At 35.5% G+C, this 22453-nt stretch overlaps 1 long non-coding RNA gene across 1 annotated transcript in view; it reads right to left on the minus strand.

Annotated features, from left to right (window-relative positions):
• Positions 1-14855: 14855 nt before the first annotated feature.
• Positions 14856-22453, minus strand: part of LOC120410359 — a 28804-nt gene continuing 21206 nt past the window's right edge. Inside the window, exons 2-3 of the long non-coding RNA XR_005602436.1 lie at positions 18895-18969; positions 14856-17798 (exon numbers count right to left, since the gene is read on the minus strand). This is a non-coding gene — a long non-coding RNA (uncharacterized LOC120410359). The remainder of the gene's footprint in view (positions 17799-18894; positions 18970-22453) is intronic.

A 22453-nucleotide genomic window follows, 5' to 3' on the forward strand; every position in this document is an offset into this window, starting at 1 on the left:
TAAACCTCACAATATCATTAAGAAACTTAATATTTCCTTGCCGTGGTGCTGTTGGCAGAGTCAACACACTGCAGTGGAGGGTCTATGGCATTTTCAAATGCCTCAGGGATGCATGGGACTTCTAAATAGGGACTTCACATATTCAAGCCATTTTTCCAAAGGGGATCATTTTTGTTGTCAGTCTTGGAAGAACAATGATGGCAGGTCATTACAGGACAAAAATGTGATAGAATTGAATCCTGCTCTGACTGTCAGAAATGTCAAGACTGAATTTCATTCATTTTGGTAGTAGGTCTCCTTGTACAGAAAGATGTTTCTCACTGTACCTTGCAATGTGTAAACATTTGTGAGTGTACAAATACACACTTTCAGGCAACTTGCAAAACAAGTCATTCCTGCAGGTAAAAAAATTATAGTATTGGTTCCTCCTGATGGTACTATTTGCATGAATTATTTATTCCAGAGCACAATACTCAGTATTGAGCAAGCAGGATGTAATCAATTGATAGTCATCATAACTCTGAAAGTCATAATCTACATAGAAGCTGTTTTCAAGCCATGGATGTCAGTGCAACCCAGCTCTGTAGTGTTCAGACATAAGCAGCTAGACTGAAAAAGCCTGCAGATGGTAGGTTATGTCTTGGCATACTATATTTTTAGAATATTTAGGTTTATTTCATAAACCAACAGGTTTTTCTGTTACTATCATTTTTTATATTACTATTAAGCAAATACAAAGAGCACTATACAAACAGGAGCTGCTCACCTTTCTGCTGCCTACACCCAACCAGATACAAAACACATAGATGTTATTTAATGCCTGTGTAAATTCCCAAGTTTTTAGCTGAATAGGCATAAGAGCCTACACACTGTAGTAAATCAGGGCCAGAGTGTCTTCAAACAGAGCTGTGAAAAAATAGATGGGAATAAAACTGTTATATTTTGTCATTCTGCTTTTAAAGGGTAGGCAAGGCATTTACTAACTGGATGAAGAGGCTGCGAAAAAAAAAATCTAGAAGGCTGAAGTACGCAACTGAAAGAAAAATAAAGTGCAGCAAATGATATTTAAATGAAAGAAATGGAGAAAAAGTAACCATTAAAAGAAGTGAATACTTCCCTGTGCTGTTAAAAGCTGGAAGCTTGGGAAATTTGTTCATGTTTCTCTGTGATTATTTTTTTTATGTATACGTATGTCCATACCTATAAACATTAAAGACAGGAAAGGGACATTTCAATAGGCTTGTATAAAGAATTTGGGATTACCATATGACCAAATTTGGGGTGCAGAGGTAGATAAGAATAAAAAGCCAGCACGCATGAATATTGGTTTTTTTCCTACTTCCAACCATCTTATTGTTATCTTTTTTTCCAGACACAAACTGAAGAAAACAAGCCTATATACCTATACATCCTTCCATAAATTAAATCTTAATGTAGCATATCAAAACAACCCACTGGAATAAGCTGTAGAATATAGTTTTAAATTATTACAGTGTTATGCTGTCTGAGCTGAGTCGTGGACAACTCGTTAACAAAATAAAAGCTGTGTAGTTCATTGCAAGGAAAACTTAACTCTTTCCCTTTGCTTTCACAGTGGTTTTATAATGGGAAAAAAAAGCAAAGGTTGTGATACCACAGACAAGTGAACCCATCCTCCACTTCACAAGAAGCAGTGGATCCCCTCCCTCTCACCAGCAGCCAGAAAGAGGGGACCTTAGGGAAGGAGGGGAGTCAAAAGGCGTTTCTATGTTGACTCATGAATATCAAATGCAGTATTTTTCTAAATTGTCAGCGGTGTCCTCAGATTACAATTACTTATTCTGAGCAGATTACTCAAAAGCTTTATATTCTACAGACATTCACTAATATTTTTATCACTATTGGCAGTTTGTTCTATCCTAACCACCTGCAAAACTTCCTTTGCCTTCTTATTAGTTAGGATACTGCAAAATCTGGAGAATATCCTGTAAGAATTAGAGACTGCCAAACTTTAGATGAAAAATTAATTGGACTATTCTCACCTGAAACACCTTCTCACAATAGAAGGTAATTCTTAGAGGCTAGCAGACCAGTTCTGGAACTTTACCCAGACAACTTAGAACACTGAAGTAGTTCATGTAGGAAACCAGGTAAAATAAAATTAAATCTCTGTGGGGTTAAAAGCCACAAAGAAAGAATATGTGTATTATAGCCCTGCTTCTTATCAGGGATCTCTGAGTATTTGCAGTAGTGAAGGGTCATCTGAGTCAACAAAATTTTCATGTTCTATAATAAGGTTATTCAAGTCACAGACATTGATTAGGACCTAAAGTTTGAATAAATTTGGTCTGGATCTTCCCCACTCCTGCTCCTTGATAGCACAAGGTCTCAGCAATGAAAATACCATCTCTTAGAGATCCTAGGATCTTTTTGTCAAAATGCCTTCCCAGACATCATGGCTTCTCAGGAAGAGAGCAGAGGACTATTTTAATTACCATGTGAATTGCAGTAGTTGATCAAATGAGTTATTCCACTGACTGATTCTGAGGAACGGGCTGAAGGTCAAAGGACAGTGACTTTCCACCTTTGCTTCACTGTAATCTTTGTATGGATTTTTTCTTTTGCAGTTGACCTTCCAGCTCTGCCTTCCTGCTCTACAGATTCCAAGGTACTTCAATCTTCATTTCAAACTTCACTGAAACTGGCTCTTTTTCTGTAGTAAAATTGGAAATCTTAATTTTAGTAGTAGGCTAATTTTAAGTGGAATTTTAAAAGATCTTTCCAAGTTATTTTAGTTTCCTAATCTTCCAAGCAAACTAGATAAGATGGTTTCATTCTGTATAATGAAATTTTGAGCATTCAGTGAAATGTCTCCAATTTATTATTATTCCTTATGTCTTTGTTCTAAAAATTGCACACTTTTAAAATTACTGTATATCAAAGCAATTTCATCACTAAAAGCCTCCTTATAGCCTGTGCTGCAGTAACAATCTAGAACTTGTATTTTGTTGAACCAGCTAAGAGTCTGCAGAATGAAGCTCTCTACAAACTCTTCACATGTGCATATTTCTCTCCTACACAGCAGGACCGGGTTTCACACTGAGGTATCTTTTCAAGTCAACCTTGCAGGTATAATTTCAGTGTAAAAACTTAGGGAGACAAGGGAGGGAAAAAGAATTTGCTATAGATTAAGGGCCAGCTAATGCTCCAAGTTATCTTGATAAAGTTTCAGAACTGATGAAGTTTCCAAGAATTACCTTCTACTGTGAGAAGGTGTTCAAAATAAGGATAAGCCAGTAAACTTTTCATCTGAAGTTTGGCAGAGTCCAATTTTCTCTCTTTGAGAATTGTCCCAGAAAAAATGCATTAAAAAACAAAACTTAAATAAGATCAGAAATGAACTATCAAATCAAGTTGCTAAACAATCAAGCCTTCTGCTACTTAACTATGCTACAATGTCATTCCATGGCAAAGCTGTTCCTACCTTTAATTACCTCACAATCCTCTTTGGCTATTTCCATGTTCCTGTCATGAAACAGTCAATAAAAATAGCCTAAACTGTTGTTGTTACTGGCTGTGTGCACTGACCAACAAATAGACCTTCTACATCACACAGTCATCTCAAAATGAATGCTTCTATATGACCAGTGAAAAACCTCTCACTGCTGCTTTAGCTAACATAATCTGTAACTTCAGTTGTATTGTGTGCTTTTTAATTAATATTATACTATGAAAATTAACACTTATTTAAGAGATCTCTTCTGTGAACTACCAAAATTTTTGAAAATGAGGAGTTCTTTGCCAAGGTGTGCTCTTCTTTCAGCTAAATTCTCAGCCACAAATAATGCCAAGACAAGCAAGATTTTTTTTCAAGAAGACCATTTATAATTCTTTTAAATAATAAAGTGGGGGAACTGGTTCCCCAAGAAAAGTGTCAAAAGTGATTCTAGTCACAGAAGTCAGAAGCTCACTGTACTTGACTTGTGATTCAACATTCATTTCCAAGCAAGAAAATGTTGATTACTTAGAGGCTGTGCTAATTTGCAGTTCTAGTTTCAAAAACCAATTCATAAAGATGTCTGAAAAACTGAAACATTGTTCACACCAAAACAATCCCTTTTAACGAACTTTTTAATCAAACTATTTCTATTGAAGAAAAATAATGTGGAATTGAATGAATTTGTTGTAAATACAGTTTCTTATTTTCATTTAAATGAAAAGTATGTATTTGGAAATGACAGCTGGGGTTTTGGGGGCTGTGTGCAGGGTGGGGTGTAATTTTATTTCTCAACTTCAAGGATTTAATTTTTAAATTTTTGTATGAAACCAAAAACATCTGGGTTTTTTATCTTGGATGCTTCTCTCTGTCACTCAAATGAAGATATTACTATCGGCACAAGAATATATTATGACTATTTAAACACTAGAACCACATTTATAGTAAGATTAAATAGAAATATTTCAAAATATAATCCAGTCCATGAAGGAAAATTCTGCAACATCAGATTGACAGTTTACAAATATGGAAACTCTATATTACAATATCAATTATAATACAATTAATCTATATTAAAATGATCAAATTTTTAACTTTGAAACACCTTTTATTATATGTACTTTTGAACAATAAGGCAGTTACTAATAAAAAATATGCTTTCAGAATTAGGGTTTGGAGATTAAAAAGTCCATCTTTTCAATTAAAATGAAAGTCTGTGAGGATCTCTCAGGTCCTGGCACAACCTCAGATCTCTCATCTATCTTTATATCTTAGTCATATAACAGAATACTGATCACATTAGATGTCTTGTTTAGGGAAACTGTAAGTAATCACATAAATAGGGACACTATTACTATGTAGACACACAAAACAGGCAGAAAAATGGGGGAATTTTAAGGCTGCAGCTTTTGTTTTGACATTTCCAAGTTGTGAAGTACTCGACTGCATACTTCCAATAGTGTTTATACTAACTACATAGAGTAAAATGTTCTCATGCCTGACTCTTTATCTTATATTACTTCTCTGTGCTGAGTAGCACAGATGGTACCTGATGCCTCATTCTCAATGCTTCTTTTTTTTTTTTTTTGTTCCTCTGAAAGTGTTTAATAAACCTAAAATTCCTGGCTTGATCTAGTTTCCACTGAAGAAAATGGGAATACTCATTTTGGTTTAAGTGCTAGAAAAATCCAATCAAAAATTAGGAAACACATTTATATGTTTCCTGAAATATGATCCAGCAAATAATTACAATTTAGTTGTTCTCTACAACACCTTATTTATTTACTTATTTTTCCTACACTGTTAGAGGAAAGGGGAAAAACCCACCATAGGAAATTTAGAGTACTCCTCTCATCTGCATCTTGTAAAGTTATCTTTGTTTTCTTCTTTTTCTAAATGTATTTAGTCCTCATGCCTAATGTATGCTTCCAATTATTATCATCACATAACTGTAATTCAAAAGTCAAAAAACTCCTACAGTCAACTGTCCAAAGGCAAAAAAAAAACCCAACTGGCCCAGTCTGAACTAATAAACAATAATAGTAAATAAAATAACAATTGGCCCAGTCTAAACAACAACAAAGTCTTAATTTTATCTTTTTTGAGGTTCTTTTTTCTTTTTCCTTAACCAATATTTTGATATTCAAAATTTCCTACATATTTTCACAGACTAAATCTGTATTAAAAGAATACAAGAAAAAGTATATTACCATATGAATGGTACAATTATCTACACTCAAAAAAAGTCAAATATGATTCACTATCTACAAGACCTGAAAATAGATCAGTATCTATCATGGCAATAATAATTACAATTTGTATTTCAATATGTCACATTTTTCCCTGTCAGGCCCAGACCAAAGTCAATGCAAACCATTGCTGAATCACCGGATAGTTAAATATAATAAGCATATTTAATTTGGTTTTATATCCTGGAATTTGATTCTACTGCCATACGGATTTTGCTTTCTTCATAAATGATAGATAATAAAATGTAGACCTAGCCTTATTTTATTAAGAGAATTAGTTTGCCAAACTCTTTATTACTAATTTTAAGTATAGTTAACATGAAATTAGTGCAGATTTGAGGAAAGAGATCAGGTGTTTGGGTTATAAGAAGGAATAGCACCGTGATTTATGTTTAATGCACAATTTTAGGAGTTAATTTCTTCTTCAAAGCCCAAAATTAGTATTACATTAAATTCTTTCAATGCCTTAAGGACAAAAGCAACATACAAGCATCCACCATGTTGGTGTCAAATCTGTAAATAATATGAGACAATAGGCATGTAAAATTACCAATAACCCATAATTTAACAGCCATAGCTGATGAAGAGCTAAACAGATTGATTATCTTAGGCAAGATCCATATCTATTTTGTGAACACTGCAACAAAGCATGTGCATGTGTGAAACTGATACGGTGCAGCACTTGCCAAAAATACTTCCCAGAACTCTGATTCTGTATTAAGGTTGCACGTCATACCTAAAATTAAAGTACATTTTGCCCACTAAAGGCTACACGGGAAGGAAGTGTGAGAAATCAGCTGTGTAGTCCCTTCCACTTATTTTGAAGCAATTTTTCCTTTGTAATGTGCTTTAAACTGCAGCACTGACATTTTTACCTTTGAATTGGCCAGAAGGTGCTCAGACAAAGCCAAAATTTCTCGGTTGTGTCCATTTGGGATCAATGGGAAGAAGCAGGCTCTTCATATTTCCTCAACAAGGCACCTTCACAGAAGCCCCAACCAGGACAGGCGTGGGAGTGGGAACATCTGACCGTGGGCCTCTCCTCACTTGCTCCAGAAGGATGGAAGGAGTGATTTGTGCTTCACCAGAGATACCTGACAGTGTTGAAGGCTTTGTAAGGCTTATCTACATACAAAGCATTTCCAGAAACAGACCAACCCCATTAAAGACCCCATTCAGCTACACAGTCCTTTTTCTCTTCTCTCCTGTAGGCCAAATCCTGACCTTATTTATCATAGGTAAATGTCCAATCTGGAAAATGTGAGTTGGCTAAAAATGTGTGCAAATGCTTTCCTATTCCTGAGGGAAAGAGCTCTCTTCAGGATATTGCCAAGGAAACTGAAGCCATTTTCATGCAAAAGGCAGACTGCTTGGAAAGGCAGAAACCAGCACAACGAAAAAGCCCTTTGTGTTGTATTTTCCACTCGTGTAGTACCAACAGGATAAGTACTTACAACATCCAAGTGTAGGAGAACAACACCTAAAAATGGTTCAATTTAAAACTAAGTGAAAAGTAATATTATTTTCAAAAATACATATATTATTTTATCTAGCAGAGGGACACCACTGTTTGACTGCTTGAAATAAGGGAAGGCTGTCACTTTCGACACGAATATTCAATATAAGAAGGTTTAAAATTAGATCCTATTTAATATAAGCAAGGAAGATATTTCCAATGCAGCCTGCTATCAAAACTTGTCTGTCTGTAGCTCTTTGAGAGCGCAGATTATGCATTAGCTTCTCAATATTAGAATGTGAGTTGAGCAAAACAGTGAGATGATCCTTGTGCCTTAACCCCAGGTTTGCAAAGGTTACAGACACATTCACTGTAGGTATAACATATTTCCTTGCTCTTAACAAGAATTCCTGGGAGCACCATTTTAGGTTATCAGTCTATTTGTATTATTTATATGTTAGAAAAGTAATAGATTTGGTACCTATTTGTAACTCCACTGCTGGGGTTTTCTTTATCTGGTTCTGTTTGGTTGGTTGGTTTGGATTTTTTTGATTCTTTGGGGGTTTTTTTAACCTTGTAAGCACCATTATTACATGCAAAAAATATTACTTTGGTCCAGCAGTTTCATTTAACGACATTGAAAAACGTGCCACAATTACAGAATTTATTGAAGAAAAACACAGATTTCCTCTACTATGTCTTATTCAGTCACTATCACAGGCATTAATACAAAATTAAATGGAAATAAGCATGCAGCACAAAAAAATAATTTCTCCTGATTTTCCATACTCATCATTAATACTGAAGAGACTGACCCATAGTAAAGGAACTCCAGAAACATCTCTGAGGCTCTTTAGGTATATAAATGTTTCACTGTGTTGTTTTGCTAGATTCAAAGATGCTCTCAGGGCTTTATCCTGGTCCCAGTTGAGCTGATGTAAGGATTCCCACTGACCAGTCATAATATCAGGGTTAATACCAGTAGAATTCGTACAATATCACAGAGTAATCATTTGTACTGGTTATAATGTCAAAAATGGTAAAGAATCTCTGTTCCACTCGATTTACTGGCAAAAATACAAGAGTGCTTTTCCTTGGAAAGAGAAAAAACCAGGAATTTAATGTGGCTTCAAACTATGATAGGAGCTCTTGAGTTGCAATTTTTTTCATTATTGGACATTGAATGTACTTTCCAATTAATTCCCAAAGAACACATTTGAAACAGGAACAGACTGTGTAGTCAGTGCTTTACTCTCTGCAGGCCTGGAACTCTAAGGTAGGCTGTTACTGCTTCCTGCTGAGTTGTTGCAGAAACATTTCCTTTAAATTCAAGCTCTATGTTAATTTGTCATAGAAAATAACAGGACTATTAGAGGCTATTAACAGATTATTTTGACTTTTAACTAGGATAAATCTCATAATGACATGAAACAAAATCAACATTTCCTGAAATGCTGTTTTTTACCCTAACAAGTCCAATCTTGCACTGGAACTGAGAAAGAAATTTTTTTGTGTGTTTGCTTGGGTTTTTGCCTTTTTTTGTTTGTTTGTTTTTTACTTTTCTTTTGTTGTAATAAAGCAGTAGCTATCAGATCAAAAAGACAAAATGTTACCAAAATTCAGTGCCCTGTGTATTCTTTGGAAACAGAGTACCATGACAGTGAAGTTTGTAGAGCTTGGTACTTCTCAGTAGCCACATTAGTCCTGTTTCCCTAGAGTTACTTTTATAATGGACTTCTTATTGCCTGCAAATTATTTATTTCCCCCTCTTTTTATAAAAATATCAGTATTCATCATCAGTCACCTGCACCCAGGCAAGTAGATGGCCCTCAGTGCTCATGTGACCACTGCAGCCACAAGGCCAGAAGTAAATGCTAATACTTTGGGGACTTTTAGGTGGTTCTTTTTCTACTATTTTCACCTATGTCTTTGCGAAAAATAAGTGATGGTCACCTGAAAACGGGCATGCCTGTTCTGTGTGGGCACTACACACAGGAGATTTGCCCCTTGATAACTGATTCTTGTTTGCATTTTAAATCAGACATTGCAGACTACAAAGAAAAGACACTTTAAAGAAAAATTAAGACAGGACACATTATACATTCTGTCTCCAGACTTGATTTAAATCAATGCTCTAACCTTTTTAATAACCTTCTGACTCATCAATATTGCCCAATGGGGCAAATTCTTTTCTCATCTCTGATTTTCTGTTGAACATAAAAAACATGTTTTAACTTATTTGAGGTTCTTACTTGCAAATTACATATCACTATTCCACATGCAACACGTTTCTTCTGGAATCCTTTTGCTGGATTCTTCTTTTGTGTTCCTTTAATCAAAGTGCATCAACATTGATGATTCAGGTCAGACCAATACTGTGTTTCTGAGATGATTTTTTTTCTTCTCTCTTTTTTTGTTTGGTTTTGGGTTTTTTTTTTTGGTTTAATAAGTCAACATTATTTAAAATCCTTGGGTTTAGCCTTACAGCTTTCCCCAGCTGGATTAAGGTTAGAATGGACTTCATGGATTTTTATGTGTTACAGGGCATGGAAGTGAAATTTTGGATAAAGTCCAATATGCAAATCAAGGTAAATAATTCATCTAAGCAAATATCTCAGTTCTAGAATGCTTTCCTTGAAAAACTCTTTAACCTCAATCTACATTTTTACCTTTCTCTGTTGGACAATTTTTCCAAAGATAGAGCCTTATTTTACCAGCCCTCAGCTAACAGATGGCAAACAGCAATGCCATTGAGACTGAGGCAGTAACAGGCTGTAAAACTCTCCATCAGCATGGAGCTTGTCTCCTGACTGGCTCTATGCACAGCATTCTCCACAGTTTGCACTGCTCTATGGCCAATCCAAGTGCAGAGGCCCATGGCAGAGATGAACAACCTTGGATTATGCCCTCTCCAACGCCAGCCTGATTTTTCATTCCAGCTATAATTCACATTGATGACTCCTGCATTGCTGCTGGGTTTTCCTGCATCCTAATCAGGTCAAACCCTTATCAAGCAAAATCTCCTGCATTTGCATATGATAGAGCCATGCCACTGCTGGTAATCAGCAAGGTGCATGTGCAGCTTCTTAATACAGATTCAAGTTTATGGCATCATTCCTTCAAGGTGAAAAATCTACTTTTGATTCTGCTCCTCATTCATTGCTCTTTAGGTCTCATTTTGATGAAGATCAAAATTTCATTATCTTTTTGAGGCTGAGAGTTAAGATATTTACCAATTCATGATTATTAGAAGAATGTGTATGAAAATATGCTGACACATAAATGTGTTTCACCCTACAAATATTTCTGAAACTCTATCCTCAGTTAAATGGTTCCTAATCATGACTCCATTTAAATTATACCTCTTTACACATCTACAGCTGTAGCTAGACCTGATACTGGTCCACACATATGCAATTATCAATGACAATTAAGAGAAAACAAAATCCTCTAAGTTACAGTTTGAAGCCTACTATTAATTCTTAAAAACATTTTCAGAAGCTTACATCAGAAAAAATTGTTAGCTGTGTAGATTAATATCCTAGAAAAAAGAAGAAAAATAATGTGGAATAATGAGGGCACTGCAGGAAGAGGTAGAGAATTCTCATTACTTGTGAAGAATCTTTTACTTTTCAATCTCAACTTTGAAGATACTGACTTTCAGCAAAGGGACAGAAATTAGCATATAATCAGTGGTTTTGTACATAAACCCACAATCATTTAACCTGCTTAGTATTCTTGTCAAGGGAGAGTGACCTTCAAAGTAAATGTAAACAAATTACTCTTACTTGGGTAGTACTTGAAGACCCAGAGCCTTTGTTACACAACTCCATACAGAGGTATGGATCTCATCAACTGAGCTCCAAGCAGAGCTCTGAGACAGGAAGCTGTTAGAAGAGAGTTGAGACAATAGGAAGGAATATTTGGCACTTTGCTGGTTTAAACCAGAGATTAGGAAGTTAAAATAAATTTTGTCCCAGGGTACACTCAGAAGGCCTGGGACAGGCTTTGACAGCAGAAGAGAAAATCCAGCAGTTTGCCATATGGCAAAAATACACTGCCCTTTTTTTTCTTTTTAAGGAAAAAAAAAAAAACTAGATACCTTAATATAATAGGGGACAGAGATGCTGGTGAAATAGATCTTTATGGTGTGATTTTTAACTTCTCAGTTAAAATGGAATGTAGGGCAAGAAAGAATAATATTTCAGGGTCTTAATGCAGGAAGTGAAGAACAGAAATACTTGTGAACACCTTCTCCTCTTCCGAGCAACTGCTTTTTTTAGATTTTCAGCCATAGTAGCATAGAAATTTTGCTTTTGTTTTGGCTCCAAGAAGGTTTTTCACTTTCTAGTTAAAATGCATATTTATCAAGTTAATGTTGTTACTTTCATTTATCTAACAATAGCTGCAGGATCTACCTGCAATTTAGCATCTTTAAGAGTAGCTGGAAGAGTTTTACTGTTGTCAAATCTCTGATTGAGGCTACAAGATTAGAAAATCCCATTTAAAAGATTTTTCACACAAATGTGTAGTATTTTTAGAGACATGCTCATTTTTAGAGATATGCTCTTTTCCAACATTGCACTGTCTTGAATTAGTTTGAGCTACAGTGGAAATAAAATATTCTTTGGTCAGATTGTGGGCTTAGCAGAAAGTGCTGAGTCTGCTTTCACCAAGAAATTCTATTCATAAATAACATTATTTTTCACAGATAACAGCAAGCGGAATGTAGTGCCAATAGAGGAAGCCTGAATGTGACTTGCTGAAGCATTCAAGCAGTGTGAAGGAGTGACATAATAATTTCAAAAAACTTTCTGCTCTCTGGATAAAATGTTCACAGTTTGGACAAAAAAAAAGCATATTCTGAAACTGGATTGTGTAATAAAGGCATTCTAGGAACAAAATAGAAGGATCTCAAGTTTAGCATTACCTCTATAGTTACAATGGCTAATGACCATGCAATCGGTGATAGCCAACCACTACAAGCTGTGAAGAATTACCAGTACAGTTTATCCATTTTGAATCCAGAGAAGAGAAGCCAAAGAAATCACATATTTTTCCTCTAATGGAAGCAAGGAGCCATGAAAAAGCAATTCAGTGCTAAATGTCTTAGTTAATCGCTTATTATGTGGTTCCTTTCACAGAAACACTGGAGTAAAACTAATTATAGCGAAATTCAAAGCATTAAATTTTGGTAAATGTTTTTCAAAGATTATTGAAACTATAATTATTTGTTGGTATCAGAATAGCCTTTACAAACTCCCAAGTTCCATTAAACCAAGCGTATTCACAGAGCATATTCCCTCTGCACAGAAACTTGTAACCTAGAAAATGAAACAAAACAGGAGAGACACAATAGTTGTGGTTTGGTTACATGGAAATGGGAACAAAAGGAGGGAAACTGGGACATGGGAAATTACCTGCTCATGGTTAGAGGAGGAGTCAATTGCAAATCCAGCAAATAAATCCAAGTTCTTCATTGCCATTACTGAAGACCCTTCCTTCCTGCTCAAATCTCTTGTCATCTACATTTGTTTAAATAAGTTTGATGGAAAAAGGAATTGTCAGCTATCACAGCAGGTTGTCCTTTGATATTTCTATACTTTGTTATTACTGTCTAATAAATCTGGTTTATTGCAAATTCTTAATTTGGAAGACTTTTCATATATATTTATTTTTGATAAAGCAATCTGAATAAAAACATCAAACTGTGGGTAAATCACTAATATCTTTACAAAACCTTTTTTTCTATCTCTTTTTTCCTCAAAATTTTCTCTTGAAATCATAACTTATGCTACTATAAATCTTTGCAAGTGAAATACTGGAATACTGGAAACTTTTTTCCAGAACAGCCTATTTTGTTTCTTTCTTTTTTTCCCTCTTCTCAGAAAGGAATAACATCTTTGCTCAAATTCTAAGGTAATATTATGTTTTAGAAAGTCAAGTCATCAGTAGATCTCTGCACAGGTATTTATCCATCTTCTCCTTATAATTACAACATTGCCTCTTAAAGATGTTTCCATCGTGTTTGGGAGATTTTACTGTAAATACTTTTGATGGGTAATGCCAGATCTTTTACATTTTAAATCAATATTTGTTAAATCTGAATAAAGTTAATTCTACTCACAGCAATATCTTCTTGCTTATTTGTTCCAATGATAAAATCCAACAGATCATAGATAGTTTTTAAATATGACTGAGAAAACATCTCCCTTTTTATTGCCTACTCAATTACCTGTGAAACTGTCAACTGAATTAGAGCATATTCTTAGACAATTTTTCAGGTTTACCCAGGTATATAAACACAACTAATTTTTACAGCATAAATAAAACCAGGAAGGGATTGCATTTCTACACTTCCTTTTTAGTGAATTATTCTGGTAATACAAACTGATTTTTTTTTTTTTTTACAATCTTAAATATGAATAAACACACAAATAAAAATCAAACCTCTGCCCCTTCCCTGAGCCTAGAGACATCTTTTTCCACCTTTAATACTCAGTTTCTCACTGCTGGTTCTCATAGCATCTGAGAATGAGTTGCTGCCCCCAGCTCTTTCTCTTCTGGGGGAAGAAAAGTTACTTAAGGTATAGAAAGAGTCAATCATTTTTCTGTAAATACTACTCTAAGCTGCTTCCACTGCTCTAAAAGGACTCAAGAAAATGATACCAGAGTATCAAACATCCTGTAATATTCCACTTCAGGGACTCATCAACCCCCTACAAAATGTGTGTGACAGATCTTTGAAGAACCTCCACTGACTGTCAGGGTCCTTTATTTGTGTAAAACAGCTAACCTACCTTTAGCAGTCATAGAGCAATTAAGTACATAGACCTTCAATTCCTTCTCTCTGAAGAACAGATAAAACCATAAAAGTGACTGCAAAGTTTGTGCTTTCTGGAATAGAGGAATAGTAAAGTAAAGATAGAAAGCAGGTTAATAGTGCAACTAGAAAGGGGAGGGAAGCAACTCAATCTCATCAAAAGCACATCTTTATATGTCTAAAAATATACAATACAACACCCAAACCAATCCAGAACCACATGCCTTAATTCAGCCCACCCTGTATATCCCAGCACAGAGACATCTGGCCTAGCTTGAATATGGGAAACAGTAAGCTCTACATACATGAAATTAACCTGTTTAATTTTTCGTTTCAACAAGGTGTTTTATTTCCAACTGTCAGTTTTGTGACCTGTAAAGTATAGGATCTCCAAGAGTACTGTAAAACCTGAATACATTGACACTCATTTTCTGAATTGCAGCATTTTAGGCCAGAGAGAATAGGAGAAAGGACAAGAGGACACTTCCCAAGTTATTCAGAAGAGAAGCCTGATAAGTCTTGCCCAAATGCTTAACCAGCATTAAAGTTTTTGTTACAACAGATATCAAAATGTCCACACAACCCCTGCTGCACAGCACAATGCCAATGCTTTTTGCACCTTACAGCTACCAGGGAAGACAGTGATATCTCTAGAAAATTGTTCGCTTATTCCAGGAACAAAACCTCAAAAAGCTGGCAAATAGTTGGTTCAATATATAAAAAATGCATTAAAAAATCTACACTAAACTGAGAGTTAAAAAAAAAAAAAAAAAAAAAAAACCATAATTTTAGAGTGTACTCACTCCAGTAAGTTAATCTGAATTCTATTGCATGTCCTTAGTATCAAGAAAGCAGAATTTTATCAGTCATGCTGCGATCAGATTAACTTAGCCAATGTTGCTGAATTTACAGGAATATGAGAAAATGAGTAAGTTAGACATGGAAGGTAGCATTCCTACCTTCAGTGTACTTAACAGGGAGTAAAGAGATGCCAATAACACCATAAATGCAGGAAAATTAATATTTGAATATTAATGTAACATTGTATGTGTGTTTTATAAAGTATTTAGCTTACCATAGGATGATTTAATGCAATGAGCTATTTCCTATCTCAAACACAGAATGTACAGTCAGTGATCAAATTCACCAATGAAAAATTAATTTTACTACATGGTCAATAACATATTAGGCAATTAGGTAATGAAATAATTACAGTATACTTAAACACCATGCTGAAATATGCTTATGAAAGATTGCAGAAATTACTACTGAAATTTCCAACAGCACACATATGCAGAATTCTGCATATTTAACTAGTATTCCTTTATTTCAGAAGTGCCAATAAATTAGAGGAAATTTTATTTCACATTAATTTCTATGATGAAGCAGTACATACAAAGCCCATCAATTACAGTGATAGAAATAATTAGGCCTTCAGTTCCTATGAATTAACAGTGCCTCATGTTCTCAGGGATAAGTGGCACGCATGATTATCTCTGATTGTATCCATCCACTTAATTTTTAATGAATGTCATAGGATGTATGCAGATTTTAATTGACAATAAAAACAGGTAGATTTATTAGTTGTTTTCAACTTTATTATTTAAACTTGTGCTATGTTAATGATCCTTATGCTCAGTAATGGAGATTTCTCAGTGTAAAATTGAATGCTCTCAGTGTTACATATTTGGACAGGGTGAGAGCTGTGACAGTTAATAAATAGTTAAACTGCTAAATATGGAACAAACCAGCTGCATTCTGACTCTGCATTCCAGTAAATGAGAATCTATAACAAAGTCATAAAATGTCCTGTTGTGGACCATGCAAGTGCTAATAGACTCCTGTGAAAGTTGCAATAGGTGTTCAAATGGCTCCTTCTCCTTTTTTATTTTTCCACATAATACAAATATATCATTTGTATACTTTTATACAAAAGCTTTTTGCCTTGAGTATTATGGAGCACCTGAGTGTAAGAAGTGGAGAGCTTATAAAACTTAGTGTATGTTGTACCTCTTATATATTAAATATTACAGGTAGCTAATAATTTATTCTCTTTTTTTTCCCCACAGTTATGAGGCTGGGTATAAAAAGACAGGATTGGATCCATTTTGTCCCCATGGGCAGACTACTCCACTATTTTTTTTTTCTCAGAGCTAAACAATCTTATTTTATAGAATCATAAGCCAAGGAAGACATATTTTCACAGAGAGAGACCAGACAATTTAAAATATCAATATTAATGTTGACCTTGATATACATGAAAACTCTGCTATACATATATATATATGTTTATTTATATTCATTTATATCTTAGAAAAAAGTCACACAAAGTATTAGTTTCCAAAATTCTTGTTTTCCTCTTTTTTTTTTTTACTAAACAAAGCATATTCACTCTCTACACAAGCACAGACATACACACTATTATAACCTAGAAATTGCTGTAAAATCATTTAATCAATATGGTGAATTAGTGCAGTCCCTTTTCACAAGAACTGCTGAATGAATGAGAACTGTGGTCTCATTGAAAATGTGCCAACAATTCAGCTGTGATTGCTATTGGAGAAATGCATTAGAGTAATATCATTAGTCATAACATATGCTTAGGGCTTTTTTATTTATTTAAACACACTTAATTAAAGGATATTAAAGAAAGGACAGATGAGTAAGGGTCTACTTCCAGGGAAAATAATGAGGAAGGTATTAACATAATTTTGTTTTTATTTCTGCACTTGTATACATCAACTGACATTCCTTTAATAGTTTCATGCTCTCTTTCATGTTTGCTTTGCCATCTTTCATTTGCAAGCCTTTTGGCACCTAAAACACCTCGGGCAATAAACAACTTTCTAACATTTGTCATCGAAAAAACACATTGCATTCAAAGGCTGAAGGACCAGAGGCCAGGCGCACATGAAAGTCACACTTCATTTACCATCCATTACCCCAGCCTCGCCCCTGCCCTCCCTCCCCTCCTCCCTACCTCTGGTAGGCAGAGGTTCCACTGAGTGTTTATGCACCCCTTCAGGGAAGAGCTCTTGGACTCTTTTGCTATGTCATTCTGCAAATTGATGTTTGAATCAACTCATTCTTTAAAAATTCATGAATTTAATTAATGTCACATCCTGTTCCCTGTTTCACTGGACTTAGAACATTCACTTGGTGTTACTGGTCACAGCTCTTTCCTGCTGATAGAAGCAATCAAAAACAAACTGGGGGGGTGTCCTATTTTATTTTTTTCTCTTATTTCACATCAAAGAAATAAGTGAAAAAAATCAAATTTAATATACCACCAGATATATATTTTAGAATTATTTGTAACTGAATATGGTCTTTCAAGAGAAGTAGCCAATTGGTTGTCTTAAGGTATAATGCAGCTCTCATCATTAAGTATTTTCTACTTAAATTTGATCAAGTTCCAGAGAAATGAAATTTCACAAAATTCTCTTTTCTTTTTTTCACTGATTACCCAAATATCTTTCTGAGACATAACTCATCAGGAAATTAAAAAAAAATCATCTTATTTTCTCCTCTTCTCTTTGATTACCTTTTTTTCTTGTCTTATTCTCATGGGATTTTTACCTTTATTTTAGGAGGTGCCTACCAACCTCTGCACACAGCTGAGCAAGGAGCAAGATGTTATTGGGTGATCCAGAAGTAGAGAGATTCCAGAGCAGTTCTCTTGTCTGGAAACACTTCCACAGTTGCACACCCAAAGATTACGTGCAGCTCATGAGCCGGACAGCTGGGCCTCTCCAGTGCTGGTGGGCACGGAGCTGTTGAGCTCCTGCTTCCAGCCTGCAGGGATACAGGAAGGTCATTGGGACTCAGTGGCACAGCATTCACAATTTCTTCATAATAAAGTAAAACATATCTAAAGTCAAATTTTAAAGCAGTCTATGCTGGCAAAAGTAGGGTCAATGTTATCAAAAGAAGTTTTCACTTGACAGTGACAACTCAGAAATATTGTAGGTTAAGGAATAATGGAAATACAGTCCTTACATAAAACACATGTTATTTAAGTAAATAGAAAATACGAGGCAGGAACCCCATGGGAGATATATTGGAATTTAATAATAGATTACAAAATAGCTTTAGAATTTCCCAGAAAAGGTTTTAGAGAGAAGATATAAACAAACCTCATCAAATTAATCTCTTCATTGTTCCTAATCTCATGTGCTGCCATAAGATTACCAATGCTTGTTCTCATATCAGATATTAAATTTCACCCCTACACAATGGCTTGTTGGAGAAAGGGGTGGTTTAGTGGAAGACTAAACTAAAACAGAACAAATTAAATGAAATTTTTTGGTACTCTCTAGTTGAGATTTTCTCTCCTAGCCCATTATTAAGTAGCCACAGGAGCGTCTCTGAAGAAGGAATCAATGCACAGGATATCACAGCTGGAAGACATAAGCGACACTAAATAATAATTTATCTTAGGAACGTGAAGGGTAGTTCTACATTTAATGTGGAACATGTCCAGGAAACAGGTGATAGTTTCATACATTTACTGTGAAGGTTTTTGATTACAAACATGATGAAAGATGGGCAGCAGCAGCATCTTTATGGTCTTTGTTGTTCACCTTTCCGTTTATTTGAACAAACAGGGGTAGGGAAGACCAGATCTGAAGTCCCGTGATGATCTGGGAGATTTTACAAATAGCATAAAATGATAAGTGATACACGCTCGCATGCAAAGTGATATTCTCATAGTCCCTGGAAAAGCCTGCTTTAAACGAGGTTTTTAGTTCTCCATTTCTGGAAACTTAATGGTTGTATCACTCTCTCTACTGTAACTCCTTCATATCTTCTTTTGTTTTAATTCTACACATTTTTTATGTTTTGAAGGACACAGTATTTCACTCTCCATTTTTGCAGAGCTGCAAAGTACCTGTCTTTGTGCCTGCTGGTCCGGTGGGTTCCGGGAGAATGAATCCCACTGCTCGGCAGCAGAGAGAGGTGCAAACTGTACGGAAGAATGATTACCAGAAACCAAAGGAAAACGTAAAGAACAAAACCAGGTAAGGATAAGGACTGTAGAGTTATATTTTTTAAAATCCATTCAACCATCTGGTTTGGATTAAGCATAAATCTTCAGCCTAATCGGATAGGTTGAAGGCAGCACATTAAATATCTCTGCCATGTGACTGGGCTATTCAACAGGTCAGAAGAGAAATTCAATGCAACTAAATAAGCAGGTTTCAGATGAAGTCTTGCTCTGTCAGCCAGGAGTCAACAGCAGACACAGTGCTAACAGACAGGCAGGACTGTCTACAACAAAACCCAAGTCTAATACATGCACCATTTGTGCTTGCATTCTGTACTTTGCAGCATTTGGTTCATTGTAACAACTGTTGTTAAATAATATGAAACACCCCAATATACATTTACAAAAGTACTTTGTGGTTTTCAGAGTCACTTAAATACCTTAAATAGGTACTTCTGGAAAGTCTCACTTTTCAAAGATTCTCAGATTAAACATACAAAATTTCAGGTGGTAATATCTAAATAGAATCATTCTGCTCACTTCAGCTCCTTGATTCTTAAATGAATTTCAGTTCAAGAATCCTTAATGTATCATTAAGTCAGATTCCTGTTTACCAACACATCATGTTTTTTACAGATTCCAGGACATATTGGTTGTTCAATCACCAGCTTTTTACTCTGCTAAAGCTTGTTGAGTTCTACTTTACACTTTTTAAACACGAGCTTCTAGTTTGTAATTTGCAGAGCTTCAGTTTCAAAGACTGTCAATTAACCACAAATCTTTGGAAAGTAAAGACTTGAGAAATCTCCTAGCAGGACCAAAGAGTCCTCAACTTTCTTCCAATGTAATGGTCTGACATTCACCAAAAATAGGAAGCAGTGTATGATTCTCATACTCTATAATGTCCAAAAATTAGAAGATGAAAGTGCATTCAACAATGAACTATTAAGATTGCTTGATCATAAACTGAACAGTGGGGTATCAGCACTGTGAGGTTTTTTTTCCCCAGTTACAGACACAAACAATCTGACCCTATATGCAGTATTTCCTTACACCATTTGACTGAAAACATATAACTTCATAAAACAACCTTTTGAAGTATCACAGTATTTGATAAAGGAATTGGATCAGAAATAGAGGAAATTTAGAATTCTCATCATAGGCACTACTAATGATTTGTTCTAATGAAGTCCCTTAGGTAAAATGAAAAGAATTAACAACTGCAAAATACTGGGGTACAGACAAACAGAAGAGAAAGCTGGTGAGGCACTTTGAAAATTCCTCCTCAGTCTGCCTGGCCTCAGGGCTATTGCAACCATATGATTGTAGCCACCAAACCTATTGTGCTTCTATTTCAAACCTGAGCCTGAAAGTCCTGGGCAAAGAAAATACTCCTCTGGAGTAATAAATAGTACTTTTATTGTTAGGGGAATTTTTAACTGTCAATGTGAAAATCATTGAGAAATAGAGGAAATTAAGAATGACTATATTTAGGCATTGAATGGAAGATTTTAAAAATAACTGCCTAAGCAGGGTGAAATACCCAGGCACATGTTTCAAGTACATCATGTACAAGAAAGGATCAGAGAATGAGGGAGAAAGAGGGAGGCAAGGATACTTGAAAGCATCTTGCTACAGATCCTGAAATTAACCTGACTTTAAGTTTGTGCCCGAAAGCTATCAACCGAAGAGCAAACAGCAATTCAGCCAACTGGAGTGAAGGGGTTTACTGACTGCCCCTCTCTGTGCTGCAGAAAACGGAGGGGTTTAATTGCAGGAGTACAACAGACAGCTAGATTGAGGTGGTTATCTGAGCTAACAGTGATTAGATGCCTGCAGAAAACCACAGAGACAAGATTAGAGCAGAGATCCTCAGAGGCATTTTCAGTCCACTGACCAGAATAGACATTCACAGACTCCATCACCTACTCTGAAGAGATGGTTGAGTATTTTCATTGCTGCACTGCTTTTTCTGAGTGCAGAAGAGTGGACTGGCACAGACTATGGCTCAGCAAAAGCAGTTGGACTTTTGCCCTTTGGTATGGGATTCCTCTCCTCTTTATAACCAACAGGGTGTGATGGCAGCCTTTCCTTAAGCATAACTTTATTAAAATTAATACAGAGGAAAAGAGCATTTCAGAGGAATCAGAAACTGGACAATACCATGAGAAGGAAGTAAGACAAAACTAAAGATCTGTATGGGAAAATAGAGTTAGCCTCCTGAAAAGGAAAGAGCAACATCAAATAGTATTGGTTGAGGGTCTAGCTCTAGTTGTGGAGTTGGTTTTTTTCCTTCTTTCTTGCAAGGAGCTACTAAGAAACAAAATTACTGAATATAGTCCAAGGAAAAATTGTATAAGCGTTGTTTCCCTTTTCCCTCAACTCCACACTGATATAGTTTCCAGAGCTGAAAGTGTACCAGCAGCAAAATGATTCTTTAGTGATTTAACTTCAGATAAAAGCTAATATTTTGTCATGAAGTAAATGCTGCCTAGGAGTCAAAAAACTGTAGAATTGGTTGGGTTGAAGTTTGTAGATGCCAGAAAATCCATCTGCAAAGCAATCATTTAATCTGGGAAGCAATAATGTAATTTACTTTTACACCTTGCTATGTCCCAAAGTGTGCTGTAACCACTTAGACAGGAAAGTTGAATGTTGTTATGGACAACGTATTGAAAAGTTCTACTCAATGTGCAACCAAAATTCAAAAAGTAGGGTACCAGGAAAAAAAAAAGAGCATATTTTTCTAGGTTGCAACTAGGTAGCTAAGAACAGTAAGACCCAATGAAGTAGAAAGATACCAACAGTGGAAACAAAAACATGGGATTCCTTCTAGCTGATGACATTTAGTCAATCAAATCCATAACTTCAAGGTTTCTTTAGAAGGGCAGGTGGTGTATACTTTCCTTTGCTCTCAGGCTCTTATTTATTTTTGTCAGTCATCAATATCTCAGGTAAGATTTTGATACATCATGCAGCACCACCAGTGAGTCAGTGGCATTTTTCTTACTGCAGTTTAGATGGTAGGAAAATACCTAAGCAGAAATAATTTAATTTGGACTGTGCATCTCAAAGAAGGGACACTACTTGACCAATGACTTAAGAAGAGTGAATTTACAACATAAGTAACTCTCAAGAAACTCTGCAAACATCAATAAAATAGAATGAGCCTCCAAAAGCAAAAAAGAACAAAGAACTCAAACCCCAAAGAACTTCTACAGCACTTGATTCTTGGTTGAGTAAATCCCTGTCTCACCCATGCCAACAACTATTTCAATCTCTTAAAACACTGCACTTTTGCTGTTGCTACTGCAAACCAAGATATCACTGACACAAATGGATAATGGGGATAAACCATGCACCCTGAGAAGGTTTAAATTTTCCTAAACAGAGATGTTATAATTTGGAAGAGATTTAATAGTTTTACTGTAAGCTCTTGGTTACCTGTAGATTTTTTGTCTTA

Source organism: Corvus cornix, chromosome 8 (genome assembly GCF_000738735.6).
Source record: "Corvus cornix cornix isolate S_Up_H32 chromosome 8, ASM73873v5, whole genome shotgun sequence".
In the NCBI taxonomy this organism is placed as follows: Eukaryota; Metazoa; Chordata; class Aves; order Passeriformes; family Corvidae; genus Corvus; species Corvus cornix.